Below are 16456 nucleotides of genomic sequence, written 5' to 3'. Positions count from 1 at the left end.
AAGGAAGCTTCTAAAATACCCTTATGTGGCCTCCCAAAACCAAATTCGAATTTGAGTGGAGAAGATCATGGGATCATGAGGATATATGTCTCGTATCCTATTAGTATTGAAACTCTAGAGATATGGGGAGAGATTCATGGACTCTCATTAATGAGATAGCTTCTCGTCTTTTTGTATAAATAGGGGAAGTTTTCTCCTATCATTTTCATGTGTAAAATTGGAGTTATACTCAAGATTTGAATACAGAATTAGATTGTGGCACCTTACTCATGAATGTTCCTTCATTTTGACTTGGTTTTGATTACATATGGAGCATCTCAATTTACCATCTCTCACACTTTTAGATCAGCTACCTAAAATGTGTGAGATTTAATTGCTTTTATAGATTAAAGTTCATTTGCTTTCTTAGTAACAGTTTTAGAATGACTTTGTAATCTTTGTTTTTCTAGAAACATTTCAATAGAAAATATTTATGTATTTTGCAATTGGATTAAGTTTGAGGCAATAGCTCATAGTTATTTAGTTTCCTTTCATGTTTTGTTATTTACTTTCTTCTATCAAACTATCAATTCATTTTATAATTGAATAAAAGATGAGGCCAAGAAGGTGACTTCAAATTGGGTGATTGTTCAACCTATGCAATCATTGAGCTTTACTTTTTCATGCTTTTATATTTTCTTTTAAGATCCTCATTTAATTGCATTAACTGATATCCTTAAAGATCATTCTAGGAACCCCGGATGCGGGTGTTGGATTGATTAGGATGGACGAGCCACATGCCATGCATGGGCTGCCCCGTGTTAACCCCACGGCTCCTTGAAGGTGGTCGTCAACTGGCATTCTATCTCCTCATCCGCGCAATGTAGCAGTTAATGCCATTGATGGCTGAGGAAAGGGGTAGATGGAGGAGCAGAGCGCAGTTATGGAGCGCCTGCAACGAGGGAAGGAAACAGAATATGAGGAGCTTAATGTGTCGAGTAGGGAATATTGGTCTGCCGAGTACAGGAGGGTGCAGAAGCACAGTGAGTTCAAGACGATGGAGTTTTCATCACCCCGCGGCTCAGCTGAAGCCTGCCTCGGTGGCCATCCTTGCCGCTGGCCTGAGAGAGGAAGGAAATTGGAATACCACCAACGACAATTGGGAAAATGGAATGGTCTGGAATGAAGAGGGAGAATTCAATCTGAGTTCTGGGCACCAGAGGACAAAAAGGGAAGGCATTGGCACTGCTACCAAGTTCAAGTTCATTCTCAGGTTATCAGAGGAGGCATTAGGGACACCATGGTTAAGGTACGAGAACGACAGCCCAGCAGAAGGGGACCATTGAGAGGCTCTGCCTCACGAGATCCTGCAGCAGATGAGCATCATCATTGTTGCTGCTGTTACTGTCATCGACGAGCCCGAGCAACCCAGCTCCCCATTAGACAATTCCTGGAGGTTGGGAGTTCCAGCGAAGGGAAGTCGGTGCTTCCAGCCTTTGGTTCTGTGGTATTCACTCTCGGCAACTCTGCAGACATTGCAGGGGTTACTTCCCACATTTCAGTTTTATTTACGAAAACTCCGGAAGGAACTGAGAATGGAAATCCTCAGGGCTCATTGGAGATGCCAATGGAACACTCTGGAAAGGAAATTGATGTTGGAGACGGCACGTCGGAGAAGCCAATCGAAGGCTCTGAAAGGGAAATTGAAGTCGGAGAAGAACCGGCTGTGGAAGAGGTTACTGAATCTGAGCCACCACCGTCTGAAGCCGGAGGCAAGGAGGACCAAAATTCGCATGCCCTCTTACCACCATTGGGGCTAGCCCCTCCAGGCGTCGACGAAGAGGTGTGGAGGAAAATGTGGGAAGGACGTGAGGAAGGAGATGGATGGGCGTATGTGGTCGAGGACAAAAGCCTCTGTGACGAGGCGGAAGAACATCTGGCAGCCCGCCCTCCATCCACCGCCTGAATCCAGGATTAATGCTTCCACGGGTATTCTGATTTTGTCAATCGGTTATGTTTGCTGGCAGTCGTTACTTGTGTCTCTGTTATGTTCAAATTGGTCTGGTCTTTGGTTTAATCTCACTTCTGTTAGGTCTATATGGGGTTACAGTAAATGCATTAATCGCCATGGCTATCATGCGCTCTCAGAAGCTAGCCCCTGCATGGGCAGTCATATGTTTGGTCTAGGTTAATGTTATTCCCCAGAGTTTCTGATAGATTTTGCCCCTGGGTGGGGGCTTTTTTTGTCATGAGAAGTTATGAGAAGTCCTGTCGATGCTGCCCCTGTGAGGGAGCTTTCAAGTCTACAGTCAAGGTTCCCAGGGTGCCTCTGCAGGCCCTGGAAGACATGTCTATCTGTTTGTAAAGTTTTTTGTACATATAATATGAAAGTTTAGCTAGTTTTACAGAGAAAAAAAGATCATTCTAGGAAATTGATTTAATCATATTTCAAGGTTGAATGGTCGAATATTTAATACATGCAATTACTGAGTTATTTTATGCACACTTTACTTGTTTTTCTAGGACATTAGAAGTTAAAGTATAAATAGTTGCTTACACATCATCTCAATAAGGTAACACTTCGTAATTGAATGTTGGATTAACTAAGTATACATTAGTTGTTTTTTATTTCATAGGTTAGTTGAATTCCATTTTGATTATTTGGTTTCATAGATTAGACAAATTGGTTTTCATTATTTTGTAGTTAGATTGATCTAAACTGAAGGACAATTTCTAGCACATACAGTGCATGCATGCTTCACAATTTTATGAAAACCTGGGTTGACAAATTAAATGACAGGAAATCACTTTGCCCCAACATTTTGGCGTTGCTGTCAGGGAATGATATCAAAAAGCGGTTACACCACAATATTCATCAATTCTTCAAAAGATCCTTGCAGCTAATCGAAAGGTCAAGTCAATTTTGCATATCCTTAAAAACAATCAGGTACATTTTTCAAGTTTGGATTTGAGCATTTCAAAAATTCTAATCCAAAAATGGCTTCATTGGAAGCATGAATATACTTAAAAAAAATAGTTTTTGGATAGATAGGAAAAACAAATATAAATTTGTAAGTTTCTAGGATAAATTTGACGTTTTATGGTGCAGTAAGAACCACCCACCTACTAACCCTTGGTAGGAAAAATTTGCAATAAAACAAATGGTTTAGAACAAGGAGTGAAAGCAAAGAGCACAAACTATAATTTAAGGTATTAGATCAAGCCTTTTCATTTTATTTTTGCAAAATTTACAGAGGTGACCTAGAGGATCAAAAAAAGAAATTGCTTTGTTAGTATATCATAAAAATTATTTAGTTACTGCAAAACTTGCAAATCCATGTGCAAAAATCCTTACCTCTGTAATGCAAGATTTTTCTGCGGGATTACAAAAATGATGCAGTTAGATTTATTCAAATCGTTGTCGCATCTTTTATCTCATTCCAGATTTCGAGTCCCCCAAAATTCTCTATAGGATGACTGATATAGTTAGATCTTCCCTTTTCCTTTGCTGGAAGACATCCACGCAGCCACAAACCCAACCTTCGAAACCTGTAAATAAAAAATCATTGGAACATTTCTAGAAAACGCGGCAAGATAAACACAAGATTTTAAAACGCAAATTCTGAGCAAACAAGGGCAAATCTGAAAAATATGAGACATTATTTTTCTCTAGAATGGGTGAAATTAGGTAACTTGTGTGCGATTTTCTGGTTTTGGCAACCATTTAGGAGAAATCCAAAATTGAATTTTACAGAAAACATAATTGCTAAAAAGTGTAAATTGTCTTGACACCCAATTTTAAAATGAAGTTTGTGAGCAAACTAGGGTGAATTTTAAAAAATGGAACATGTGTTGTTTCTGGAACGGGATGAATTTAATAACCGAGAAACCGTTTCGTTGGATTCTGAACCATTCGGGAGAAAATAGCAGTTCTTTGGGACCTCATTTGCTGACTGGTTGAAGGGAAAGTACCCCTAGGGTCCTTTGGGCTAAGACTCTACCAGACTGAAAATTGCTTATTTAAAGAAACACACACACACAGCCATCATCTTTACTTTTAAGAAAATTCTAAGGTTTAGGGCACATACCAATGGTCCTACGTTCGAGAAGACCGTTAGGGTGCAAACCCTCCTTGGAGTTCCCTTCTTCTTCCTTTGACCTGCAAGACAAACAAATCAAAGAACACAACAGTACCTGTACAAATACTTATGTATAAATCATCTTCATGCTATAAAGTTAGTTATAAAAGATCTTTAAGTAACCACTTTCACTAGAATTCAACACAAGAATTTCATAAGCATAAAGAAAGATTATTCGGGAACAAAGACGTGTTTCTTTATAAATAAAGGCAAATAAAGTACAGATATCGGAAAGATATCACTTGAACACCTTCAGCAGGCTCCAAGCAAGCTTCCTCCCGGATTCGTTCCAGCCTCAAGCCTCCGACAAGAGCTCCTTCCAAGTCCTACTCCAATGATGGTATCAAGGATGAATGATCACCAATACACATGGAAACAAGGGTTTCCTATGCAAGATGGGGGAAGTGTAGAAAGCACCAAGGACTTCAGACCTGGTCTAAGGGAAAAATCTCAGCATAATAATCTTGCTCTCCTTTCTCTCTCCCCTTGGCCTTCCCATTGATGTCTTTTTATACCCTCTCCAAAGTAGTTTTTTAGTTAGGAGTTGGTTGGGAACAGTTCGGCCACGGGCACTAACAGGTGATCCAGCAGGTAAACCCGCGATCACCGCCCGAAAAAGAGGAAATTATATATTTTTTAAGTGTTTTAATAGATACACGCGGGTTGGGTATGACAGACCCGTGTGTACACGCGTTTAACTCAGGGCAATGTCGCGTATAGGGAATAAAACACTGTTTTTTAAATTTTTGGACCAGGTCTGGAAGGAGGGGTTGCCCTAGGCCATGAGTGCAGCATCACAAACCATAAGAGTGGGATTTGGAGCTATAACAGATGCCCCCTAATATATGAGGTCAGAAGGGGAACATGATGGCCGAAATATATTAAGTAAGTACAAGGAAAGGAACTCTGCCGAAAAACTGAGGAGGACTTCACCAGAATTCAGCCTGCCAAGCCACCGAAAAGAGGTCAGAAAGAAACACCGTCTGAGGCGGGCATACCCATGCTCAGGAAAAGTAAAGCATGTCCGCATATCAAGTACAAGCGGATCCACTAAGTATACAAGTATAAATGACTGGAAAATACATAATGGATCATCTGATCATAATGAGTAAGTACATGTATGAATATCACATATAAGACTGTCAATGATGCTGAAAGATGCAACGGATCACTGATATCAAAGACTGATCCCAAAAAACGGTACCAACTGAACATGATGGAATAGGATGGTACTACACTGCAAACTCAGGTGCCAGCATATAAGATGTCGCCGTGACTGACTGCAACATATAAGGTGGAGTGGTATCAACGAGCAGTAACAGGAGCAACTGTCAAGTGAACCAATGAATGCTGATACAACCTGAGGTCTTCACCGACCGCCGTGGTACATTTCTACACCATGGGAATAAATGATCTGAAGTCGACCATGTGAGAAATCGTTTGATTACCGGTCATTGATGTATACCGTTAACAAACGCGAGACTACTCACTGATAATGATAATGAGCGTCAAGGTACCCAGTACAATCTAACAAGTGTGAATGGATGAGCTGAAGTCGAACACCTGTAAGAATCTATCAATCAGGAGACAATGATGGTTTCCCACTGTCGATAACGAGGAATCTGCCACTAATGACTGCAAACCCCAAGGTACTGCTAAATGGACTCTAGATCTTTGCCCCAGAGCAATGAGTCGGAGTCGATAGGGAAAGATCCGCTAGAAGGAAGGCATTAAGGCATCCTCCATCAATCTAGCGCGAGTGTAACCCGTAGGCCAATAATGTGGAAGGAATCGGATGAAAAGATGTAGTAACCCAACCGAAGTACGTTTCCGGCGTACACAAGATGTGGCTAGCGCACGACAGAAACCCTCTGAACCAACCAATAATGAAAGCTGACACAGAGGCGAGGTATCCACAAATAGGGTCAAATGGAAACCAAGGTACTGCACGAATCCCAATGTGTGATAATGTATGCTGATGTCGAACACAAGGGAAACCACTCAGTCAAAGACCCATGATACTGATCGATGCTGAGCACAAGGTGACCTATCAATAATGAAAATAGGGCCAGGGTGCGCCTCTAGGCCTGTCCTCAGAGCAATGTGTCGTCGTCGATAAGGACAAGACCCGCCAGCAACAAGTCAATGGGGACCTTCTCAAACTGGCACGAGTAAAGGACCAATATAACTGATGTGATGATAGACATGACACTGACAACCAGGGATGGCCGACTGAAAAATGAGTCAAGAGACACCGCAGAAAGGCCGACTCAGGCTAACTTCCCTTGAACAAAAGCACGACTCAATGTGACTATGTGGCAGCATAAAATGAATCTGTATAAATCCGTCATGCAGGAGGCATGAACGAACCCTCCATATGATTGGAAGAGATAACCAATCGGGGGAGAACTGACTCGATAACAAGGTTATGGCGTACCTAAGTCAAACTAAATCCCACCCATGCAGAGGAGACTTTGCTTTGAGTGCTTTGTTCAAGGGCGACATGACTGACTCTAGCTGCCAACAATAAATGGAAATAACGTCCCTGTTCCCGCTCTTTCTGGAATATTTAATTTTTTTGTCTTTTTCTGATAAGCCGGAAAAAGAATAAAAGAATGCTATGGTACAGTGGAAAGAACGAGTGTCGGTGAAACAGTTGATCTAGTTCCTGGGAAAGGAACGTTCCTATGCTCAATGCAGGGAGGTGAAAAACTGGTCAGTGACACTCAGAGGTAAGTTCCTTCCACGGATCTGGGTATGTCAAGCTGCAGATGTCAAGGGTATGCAAGGTTGATTTTGCAGACGTCATGGTCAAAAGTTGGCTTAAACACGAGTCCAAGTGAAGCCGGCTATAGGCCAAAAGGTGCAAATGGTCAACATGCAATGCAGAAGTACAACTCAACACACATAGGAGCCTCTAGGGTATAAGGCCAGAACGAAGCGAAGAAGCAAAGAGGAATGAGTCTTCAACGCATAAGTCATGGCGGGACGACAGAGGACTCCCGAGCCTAGGAATGAAAAAACAGCATGAGTGCCAAGTGACAAAAAGGTACTAACTAGGGCACCCATGATAAGGTAGGCTCTACCACACAAGTCATGATACTTCTAAGCAATGAGAAGGTTCCGCACCATAACTTGGTGGGGTCGATCCTAAGGCAAAATGGAAAAGGAAACTGATAAGTGCACAATGCAGGCAGAAAAGCCTAACCTATATGCCAGTTTCGAGAACCAATACCTGTCAGAACGGACCAACCATAAACTTCCAAAGGAGAAATCTTCCAAGCTCTGTAAACATAAATAGGAACACTAGACACGAAGTTAATACATCCCACATATAAACTTCATATAAGATCTTTGTGTTATAGAATACAAAACTTGAAAATGCGTACCTCATATATACAATATGGTACAAGGAACCACGCAACCTTTCGGCTTACGTATAATAGCTTTTCGGAATAAACCCCTTGCAGGGCTCAAACTAAGGATTCCTTTGGTAGTCATAACTCATGGCTTCAAAGAGTTCCTCCTGTGAAGGCAAAACAAGATCTGAGAAATCATGAGAACTACAAGGATCAAAAGAGGGAATTAAAGGGTCCCATGTCTCTATAGGAAGAATCTCTCGGTCAACTGCCGGGACCAAGTCCCAAGAAGGAGAATAATAAGTCAAAGGATCCTTCTTAGAAGCAATTGAACATTGAGGATTCAATGCCACATAATTCACCCGTGGCGGGGTAGAGTCTACTTGAACACTTGGAACAAACCAAGGGGCATTCTGCAGTAAAGTTGAATTAGGGTGGTGATTATCATATGCAAGCTGATCAATAGTGACAATATTCTCGTTATGAGGAAAGCACATTACTCGAAAGAGTGAAGACACCACAGCATTCATAGCATAGACATAATCACGCCCAAGTAGCATATTAAAGTCTAAAGGGCTATCAACCACCATCATATCGATTAAGACAGTCTTCCCACCTAAAGTGATAGGCACTTGAGAAAGAACACCCATAGATTCACCAGGCCTTCTATCATAGGCTAACAACTGACTCTGAGCTGTCAACAACTTTGGGGAACCCAAAGCTTTCCAAGCCACAGAGGATATAATACTTGTAGAGGATCCTTCATCCACCATACATCGATAGACATTTGTGGAATTAACCCTGACCTTTATTTGGAAAGGTGCAGCGGAAGGAAGACGAGGCTAAACAAGACTATCCCAATCAAAGGAAACACTCTTAGAACTTGGAGGGGGAACATTCGAAGAAACCGGAATGCCCCCTATACTAGAAGACTCTGTACTAGAGATCAAACAGACTCTTTTGTTAGGCACTTCACCCCCCAAAAGAGGAGTGTAATCGGCCAGCGATTGCACTGGCTTTACCACATTATCAACCAATGGTTGATGGGATTGATGAGAAACGAAATCAGATCTAGGAGCAGAAGTACTTTCAGACTCGGACCATATCCTTTGAACCTCTGGAATACGAGGGCATAAATGAGTAAGATGGTCTCCCTTGCATATCTTACAAGGGAACTTAGGTTTAAAACTTCTACGTCCAGGTTTCTTATCAACCTCCATTCCTCCAACATGACTAGCAGTGGTTTGCGGAGAGTCCTGAACATGACTTGCAGAGGTCGGTGACTCATTGCTAGTATGACTCACAGTAACTAGACTCGTGCCCCCAGCATGACTCGCAGCGGCTGAAGACTCATCTCCAACATGACTCGCAGAGGTTGAAGATGAAGTGCTACTATGACTTGCAGTGACTAGACTTGTGCCCCCAGCATGACTTGCAGCGGCTGAAGACTCATCTCCAACATGACTCGCAGAGGTTGAAGATGAAGTGCTAGTATGACTTGCAGTGACTAGACTTGTGCCCCCAGCATGACTTGCAGCGGCTGAAGACTCATCTCCAACATGACTCGTAGAGGTTGAAGATGAAGGGATAGAATTATTCTTCTTCTTTGACTTCCTTTTTCTCCTCTTTTTAGATTTCTTATTACAAGAAGGAGAAGAAGAAGGAATCCCAGATTTCTCTTTGAAAGAAGATGAACAATTAGCACCCATATGATGCCCCTGAAATAAAGCATTCATCTGAGAAGCTTCAAGAGCATTCGGAATATTCGGAGTGGACCACAGCCAAACGGGTAGTCCAACATTCAACCCAGGAATATTCAAAGTGGCCATCAAGGGAGTACCAATGTTTCCAAAGAAAGGAAAAGCACAAGGATCCCCTTTTGGAAGGGTACCTTGGTTGGTTTCCACAGGAATATTAGCCATATCTAACTGATCCAAAGACCCTTTCCCTTGCGGGAACATAGAAATATCTCTTCAAAGAATATGGATAAGCAATCAAAACCTTTTCCCTTAAGGAGGCAACTCCACAACTTCCGAAAGAACGACCAAAAGCCTTTCAAGATCGGTAGAGCGGTAAGCCAGTCACTCAGACCACAAAGTCCAAATGTGACTAGACAAAAAATACCTAAAGACAACTATATACAAGGAGCAAAGAGCACTCACTATAAAGTCCCTAAAGATACAGCCAGTCAAACAACTTCCAAGTATTTCCGCTCCAGGTGATGAGGACCGGACACCAAAATACAAGAAAGTGGAGTCAGGGGCCTTCCGAAGATAGTCTGGGATAATGACGGCCCAGTCCTATCAGCGAAGGTAACAGAGGAAGTTACGCTAACCTCCTAACAACAGCCTGCGCCGGTGCAAGCCCCCAAGCTTCGCAAGGGTGCCCTCCGGAAGTACTGTCGAGAGTGATACAACGTCGACCTCAGGTGCCACGGGATTCCCCTCCGCAGCCACCTATGCAGATCCCTAGGAGAGGCAACTATGGGTACCAACTCGTCGCAGAAGCCAGGCGGAACAGTCGTGACGTAAGTTCGGACAAGTAGGAGAGGGGGTATCTCTCTTCCCTGTCTTCACAGACCCTCGTGCTTAACTCCCAGATCCAGAGCTTTCCTGGTCTTCCTAACGCTATTGGATTTACTCTCTTTAATCAGACTCTTATGTTTGACGTTTTGTGTGGCCTTGGAGAGTTAACTCTCCACTCGCCTAATCCAAGGCCCTAAAATCCTAAACTTGTTGGTGTAATAACTAAAACAAAAAGTTCTAGTGGATTTTAATTAAGCGCTTGATTTTATTAGGCTGTTCTTTAAGTCAAAGGTAACGGAAGTGAAACTAGTGGTGTTTTTAGGACGCAAAAAGAAACTATCCTAACTACATGCACATGCACTTTTTCGTTTCGATGAAGAGCAATTTCTATTAGGTTCAGATGTACTTCAAATTAAACAAAGTTTTTTTTTTTTCTTTTCAAACTCCACACTCACAAAAGCTAACAAAACTATGCATGCCTAAAAGAGGATGCAAAGCTATGCTAATGCAAGAACTAAATGTGGATGCACGATTCAAAGACTACTCTAAAAACAAAGAAGGAAAGTTGCTGCTTTACCAAATTTTGTCTTGCCACTGAAATGCTTAGATAGAAGATGATTTGTTACTAATCATTTCGTCCCAACAATAAAAACAAGTTTTAAGATAAAAAACAAAGCACTTTCACTTCGCAAAAAAGGAAATCAAATGAGAAGCAAGTTTAAGAAAGCGAAACTCAAAACTTTCAAAAGATTTTCTTTCAATCAAACCAAAAAGTCTTTTTCAAAGGAAAACTCTCAAAAACTGACACCAATGATTGATAAACAAGGAACCAAACACTTTTGTGAATTGACACCTTTCAAATGATGAAAACTCAACAAAAATAAAATGTGTTCGAAATCGCTTTTGACAATCAAAAGCAGCAATGAAAGTCCAAAATATCAAAAGACAAGTTTCAAGAAAAATGGTAACAAACAAATTTCCCGAAACAAAGGAGTAAATGGTCATAAAAATGATTTCGTTAAGCAAACACAAATGTCATGAAAGCAAAATGGACACAAAGATTGAAGACAATCTTCCCACTCTGCCGAAACAGAGCAATCAAGATTCTTAAACAGAAATCTTGTGTGTCAAAAATCAATGACGCTTGCAATCAACGAAAAACAAGACTAGCACTCCTTATAACTAGAGAGAGTTCAGAACAAGATGCCCCCTGTCAAACAGGGAACTGTTACTGGAGAAATAACTGCTTGACACTGACCCAAACTACCAGAAAAACATTCAGCAAACAAAAAAAATTATAAATCTTGAAAATAATGTGATATACGCGCCTGCAATTATTTGCAGAATGCGTGTATACGCGACTGAAACTAAGGAAACCTGCGTATACGCGGGTTCACTTAGTGCAACTAGCGTATATACGCTTCTGTAATCCAGAAAAAGAGCGTATCTGAAGTCTTTCAAGAAAAATAAAAAACACAGACTGAAAAACTGGCAAAGCTTGAATTTCAGGAAAATATCAGACAGTCAGAACCAATCAACAGAGGGGCTGAGCCTTGATTGGCTTGAGGACTACCCAAACTAGGAACAACAAGAGTGTTGTCCCCAGCGGAGTCGCCAATTCTGGTTGAAGGGAAAGTACCCCTAGGGTCCTTTGGGCTAAGACTCTACCAGACTGAAAATTGCTTATTTAAAGAAACACACACACACAGCCATCATCTTTACTTTTAAGCAAATTCTAAGGTTTAGGGCACATACCAATGGTCCTACGTTCGAGAAGACCGTTAGGGTGCAAACCCTCCTTGGAGTTCCCTTCTTCTTCCTTTGACCTGCAAGACAAACAAATCAAAGAACACAACAGTACCTGTACAAATACTTATGTATAAATCATCTTCATGCTATAAAGTTAGTTATAAAAGATCTTTAAGTAACCACTTTCACTAGAATTCAACACAAGAATTTCATAAGCATAAAGAAAGATTATTCGGGAACAAAGACGTGTTTCTTTATAAATAAAGGCAAATAAAGTACAGATATCGGAAAGATATCACCTGAACACCTTCAGCAGGCTCCAAGCAAGCTTCCTCCCGGATTCGTTCCAGCCTCAAGCCTCCGACAAGAGCTCCTTCCAAGTCCTACTCCAATGATGGTATCAAGGATGAATGATCACCAATACACATGGAAACAAGGGTTTCCTATGCAAGATGGGGGAAGTGCAGAAAGCACCAAGGACTTCAGACCTGGTCTAAGGGAAAAATCTCAGCATAATAATCTTGCTCTCCTTTCTCTCTCCCCTTGGCCTTCCCATTGATGTCTTTTTATACCCTCTACAAAGTAGTTTTTTAGTTAGGAGTTGGTTGGGAACAGTTGGGCCACGGGCACTAACAGGTGATCCAGCAGGTAAACCCGCGATCACCGCCCGAAAAAGAGGAAATTATATATTTTTTAAGTGTTTTAATAGATACACGCGGGTTGGGTATGACAGACCCGCGTGTACACGCGTTTAACTCAGGGCAATGTCGCGTATAGGGAATAAAACACTGTTTTTTAAATTTTTGGACCAGGTCTGGAAGGAGGGGTTGCCCTAGGCCATGAGTGCAGCATCACAAACCATAAGAGTGGGATTTGGAGCTATAACATTGACTACGTGAGGAAAACAATTTTTTTTTTATGCACGAGGTTTTGCTGACAATAAAAAATTTAATTCACTAAGACTTCTAATCAAACAATGAATCTTTCTCCTCTAAAAAATTTCAACAGATTTATCCTCCTTACATCTTTGATCACTTGGAAGAAATTTCTAACTTTAATGTTGAACCCATGTGTATACTCGTTTCGTCACGTGTTAGTGCACTCAGGGAGTGATTTTGTTTTGAATGCTATGAAACGTGAATACTAGTGAATTCAAATTTGTGATTGATACATTAATGTGACTTGTGCCAGACATGCATATAGTGACTAATGTGAGATGTGGATTTCCACGCGAAACAAAGAAAGATAATTTCGAGGCCATTATTAATCTGAAGAATCAGAAAGGTCCCTAATTGAATATTTCAACAGATTTATCCTCCTTACATCTTTGAACACTTGGAAGAAATTGCTAACTTAATGTTGAACCCATGTGTATACTCGTTTCGTCATGTGTTAGTGCAGTCAGGGAGTGATTCTGTTTTAAATGTTATGAAGCATGAATACGAGTGAATTCAAATTTGTGGTTGATACATTAATGTGACTTGCGCCAGACATGTAGATAGTGACTAATGTGAGATGTGGATTTCCAGGCGAAACAAAGAAGGATAATTTCGAGGCCACTATTAATCTGAAGAATCAGAAAGGTCCCTCCTTGAATATTTGAGACTAATTTCGGAAGAAATCACATTTGTAAATTTAGGCAGACACGTTTTGAGCCAACCAATGTGGTTCATCATCAAGACAAGATGAAGGATCAAATCATAGCTATAAGTTAAATAGAGAGTCAATACATTCCAACTGCTATGTGGAAATGGATATTTTATGACATGAAAGGTAAAGGGGCAAAATGTTATAATTTATTATTTATTTCTATTCACTTATTTATTTATTTATTTTAATAAATTAATAAATAAAAATAATATATAAATAATTAGATATAACTAACATGACCATTCATTGCAAAAAATGTAATAAGAAAAAATCATATGACATAATTCCAGATAAAGGAAAGCGATATTCAAATAAAATAATTTTGACAATAGGGAAGAAATAAATAAAAAGTAAAAATAAAAGTAAATTAATTATCATGGTTCTAAAATAAATTAAAAAATTTATATGCTTAACGAAATTTAATTTTAATTTTAACTATTTATTATTTAATTATTTCGGAACAATGATTGAGTCAAAGGGGAAAAAATAAAAAATTAGTTATAAAGAGAAATAATTATCATGGTTATAATTTAATTTAACTTAAATATTATTTAAAAAAAAAGGACGAGGCTAAGATGAAAGGGCCGGAATACAACAGCTACTGATTTTCCAACCGTCATCACAGAAGCTTGAATATTAAAGATCCCTATTCTAAAGTAATGAGAAAAACAACAATAATTTTCAAAGATTGAATAAAAGAAATCATTTTATTTGTGAAAAAAAAAAACAAATTGTGATGATTAATACATGTTCAATCAATTTATTGAAGCAATTTATAAAGAGAAAAATACTTGCAAAATTTGCTTGAAATAATATTTTTTTTGTACAAGTACCTTTTCATATTTTTGCTGCTTCAAATATTTTTGACAGCATGTTACTTTTGCAGCACAAATGACGATTCAATAATGGCTTGCAAAACAATTGGAAAATTATTTAGATGATTTATGAACATTTGGCATTAATATTGTTGCTGTGTATTTTTCTATGAAGTTTTAACTTGAAAATCACAACAAATCTTTGTGATGCCAATTATTTTACTGAGCCCAGTGCATAAAGTCATCTAACAACAAGGATTTAATTTAATTTTCATGGTTATTTCGTAAAAATGGATTGCTATCAATATCATGAATTGGACTGAATATAACACTTTTGATTCTCCTTAATCTATTTTATTTAACATTTACATTTTCCATAAGAATCATAACGTAATTTTGTCATTTCTTTTTTAACACACTTATGTTCTTTATGTCATGTTTTTTTGCAAGTTTGGAATGATCGAATGGTCATTGAAGAAAAATAATTGTGCACACAATTGGTCTTCAAATGACTGATTCCATGAGAAACTTAAGAACAAGTCCATGTCCATATCCACCAAAACCATTACCTTTCCTCCCTTTTGAATTATAAATCAAACCAAGCAATTCAAAGCAAGCCACAATCATTTTTCCCAACAAGACTTAGTTGTTCATTTTCGTTTATTCACACACTTTCCGCCTGGTCCACAAATAAAAGCAAGAAGGTCACTTACATGCTTATTGCCCATTGTCATTATTATTTTCCATTGTCATCTTCCATTTTCATTTTTCCTTTCCTATCCTTTTTCATTTTGAAAATAAACCCTGCTTCAATGCAAATTATTGAGTGCATAGTCCTCTGAGTCTAAAATCCTTGTAGAAAGACCTTGAGACTTGCATGCCTTAATGGCAAGTCCTCATGCCGACGAACAATGAGAATACATCAATGTCCCTTGTTCATCAGATCTTCTAGGTACTTGACAACAACAAAATTATTCGTACTTAGCAAGACGTGTTTGGGCATCTTGACTCTAATTGTCATCAATGGTGAGAGTTCTCGTGTTGATTAGTGGCATCCTTTAATGGCCACTAAGTCAACAATTTCTTGCTATGTTTGACATCAGAACATTTATTCACATAGCAGGGATTGTGCCAATGAGTTTTGAAGACATGAAGATTATCATTTTTAGCATTTTGGAGCAAATGTAGAAGATATGCAGCTACAGAACGAGATGGTAGCTACGGAATCAGACATCTGCTGCAGAATCAGATGACAGCTGCAGAATCAAAAACAGTTGCGAAATTAGATGGCAGCAGCAGAATCACCACTATTCGCAACATATTCAACAAGTTTTAATAAAAGCAAATAAAAGTCATCTTGACTCTTTTCTCCATGACTTGTTGAACCACTTGAAGAAGATTATGATTAGAATTTTGCATCCACCACACATGCAACTCATCCATTTCTAAAGTGTAAGTTAAGGTATGTCATTTTCTAACTTTTTACCATAAAATTCCCTAAAATGCTAGAATGATAATTTTTGGAAAAAAAACATTTGTCTTCCTCATCTCATAAAATTGCTAATATCATCAGTTGGGGGGGAATACATTCATATTCATATTTTTCCATATTCATATCACATTCAAAAACCCACATACTTTCAAAAGATATTAACTATTACATTATTATTATGAGCATACAAAGGCTTGTCAAAAGTACTAAAAAGATATTTGGATACAAACACAATCATAGTTGTCACACAAGAAACAACTATGATGTAATCCAATAAAGATATACTTTGCAACAATAATCAAATTATCATTATGCAAATTCAAAGATAAAAAATGAATGCAACAACAAAGTGTGGTTGTAACACAAGAACCAACCATGTTTCAATTCAACTAAAATATTTTACAGAAGTATGAAGTTATCAAATGATATCGTGCAATGTTAAGCCAAAGATCAAAGATAAAAAAGAATTAATGTAATAGATTGCATGAGGACATGCAATAGCTTTAGTTGGAGGGTATGTTGGGCCTTGAAATTGTCATTCACTTCCATTACATTTTCACTTATATTTCCATATTGTCAGCTTCACTCCACCTCTATTTCATTACTTTTACCTCCATTTCATTACATTTACCTTATCATTATCATTATTGCGTCACATTTATGTTTTTCCAAATTTTTTTAATTCTTAGCATTTTTAAGTGAATTTATAGTTAAAAATTAGAAAATAATGTGCATATTCTTATACCTA

The sequence above is a fragment of the Pinus tabuliformis genome, chromosome 4_2 (genome assembly GCF_031772625.1).
Source record: "Pinus tabuliformis cultivar Carrire ecotype Pingquan chromosome 4_2, CPIR1, whole genome shotgun sequence".
NCBI lineage: Eukaryota > Viridiplantae > Streptophyta > Pinopsida > Pinales > Pinaceae > Pinus > Pinus tabuliformis.
Note: the sequence above shows the minus strand (reverse complement) of the source record.